The sequence below is a fragment of the Elephantulus edwardii genome, unplaced genomic scaffold, assembly GCF_000299155.1.
Source record: "Elephantulus edwardii isolate Elephantulus edwardi_28Jun2011 unplaced genomic scaffold, EleEdw1.0 scaffold00013, whole genome shotgun sequence".
NCBI classification, from domain to species: Eukaryota; Metazoa; Chordata; class Mammalia; order Macroscelidea; family Macroscelididae; genus Elephantulus; species Elephantulus edwardii.
This window is the reverse complement of record NW_006399763.1, coordinates 2,197,933-2,198,768: the sequence shown is the minus strand read 5'-3', so window position 1 is coordinate 2,198,768 and position 836 is coordinate 2,197,933.

Sequence of the window (836 nt, the reverse complement as noted above, 5' to 3'; positions counted from 1 at the left end):
GAGTGTCCAGATTTTAGGCACTTTGCCCTAAAACTCAGCTTAGGAACAGCTGCTTTCAAAACTCTATCCCACACGCTCCATTCAGATGCCACTCATGGTGAGGTTCAATGTCAGGAATTGAGCCATTCTGAGGCACAGGCATGGCGACTCTTGGGAGTCCCAGCCCACAGTGACTCTTCTGGCCCCTCAGCTACATATCAGATCATCGTTTTGAATGATTCTGATTTCAGTCTGATTAGAGGTAATTTGCTAGAGGTAAGCTGAGAATGGTACTCTATGGTGACTTGGCAACATCTAAATGAGTTAGATGAGGTCCTGCATGACAGTTAGTTAAGGCTCTTGGCTGCTAACTGAAAGATCAGAGGGCTGAGTAAACTCAGAGATGCCTTGGAAGAAAGACCTGGAAATATAATGCCAAAAACCTAGCCATTGAGAATCCTAGGAAGCATTAGGTCTATTTCAGCACTTACAGGTTCACCATCAACTGATGCTGATTCAATAGCAGCTGACTTTGCCGGTTAAAGAGTTTAACCCAGAAATGCCCTCCTTGGGTCTGAGGAGACTCTGTTGCTGGTCAGGGTCATCTTCTTTCTCATCATCAATTCTTGAATCTACTGCCATTGAATTGATTGCAACTCTAGTGACCATAAAGGACAGAGTAGAATTGCCCATAGGTTCCCAAGACAGTGAATCTTCATGGAAGCAGACTGTCACATCTTTCTCCTGCAGAGCACCTGGTAGATCCAAACTGCTGACTCTGTTTAGCAGACAAATGTTTTCGTTCATGTAACCAGAGCTCCTTTATCCTTGAAGTAACTAAAAAGGCAGCCAAGAGC